This window comes from Cyprinodon variegatus, unplaced genomic scaffold (assembly GCF_000732505.1).
Source record: "Cyprinodon variegatus isolate N-32 unplaced genomic scaffold, C_variegatus-1.0 Scaffold1000, whole genome shotgun sequence".
Taxonomy (NCBI): Eukaryota; Metazoa; Chordata; class Actinopteri; order Cyprinodontiformes; family Cyprinodontidae; genus Cyprinodon; species Cyprinodon variegatus.
Window position 1 is genome coordinate 185,739 of NW_015151453.1, and position 933 is coordinate 186,671.

Genomic DNA, 933 nt, shown 5'->3' on the forward strand with positions numbered 1-933 from the left:
TTTTTTTTTTTTTTTCAGTGGCCCTAATCCTGTTCCGTGGCGTTTAATTGAGCTTTTTGTTTCAGTTTTATTTTTAGTCTTGGCAGATCCTCCAGACTAAAAGGACCAAACCGGGACTTTTTAACGACAAACCGCGGCAGGCAGAGAATTGGAAGGACGCTGCTAAAGGTTCTCTATTTCTACTGCGGACAGTTTCGATTTCACCAGCAACGAAACAGTAAAGAATTCCTCGCAGGATCACATTGGTTCCTCTACTCATAACTGTTGTGACCGACAATTGACCTTGAAAAACGGTCTCGGGTTGCATTTGGACCCAGCGGCGCCGTGGCTTAGTTGGTTAAAGCGCCTGTCTAGTAAACAGGAGATCCTGGGTTCGAATCCCAGCGGTGCCTTTTGTCAGACGCTTTTGTTTTTTTATGAATTGACTGTTTAACAGAACATTTACACTTACGGGTGTTGAATAATAACCAGATGTTTTATTTTTCTAAAAATATAATAATAATAGAGTTTTTTTTAATAGTGAATACAAGCGGAATATTTGATCTCTCCAGACTACAAACTTTGTCTCACTGTCTAAAGGCGCCACCTTATGGAAGACATTTGTAAATATAATACACAGTCACTTTCAGTGCGGTGTTGCAGCATAACCACTGTAAATGATTTATATTTATGTATGAAAATGTAAAAAGGAATATTTATTACTGTTCTTTTTTTTAAATCTATTTTTCAAGACTGCATTTTTAAAAAGATTAACTTGTCCAGAGAGCCGTTTCCAAATGATTTTTTTTGTTTTAATTTTGTGTAAACAAAATGACAAATAAATTTGTCTAAGTTATAAGAAGCTGAAGAAAGGATTTTATGTCCATGTTTTATGTATAGTGTTAAATTTTCCCTGATTTGTTTTAACCATATAGTATGGTTCTTGAAAAAAAA

General features: G+C 35.2%; 1 non-coding gene across 1 annotated transcript; it reads left to right on the plus strand.

The window, feature by feature from the left end:
• Positions 1-318: 318 nt before the first annotated feature.
• On the plus strand, positions 319-392 carry trnat-agu. The gene has a single exon. It is a non-coding gene; the product is annotated as a tRNA-Thr (tRNA).
• The last annotated feature ends 541 nt before the right edge of the window (positions 393-933 follow it).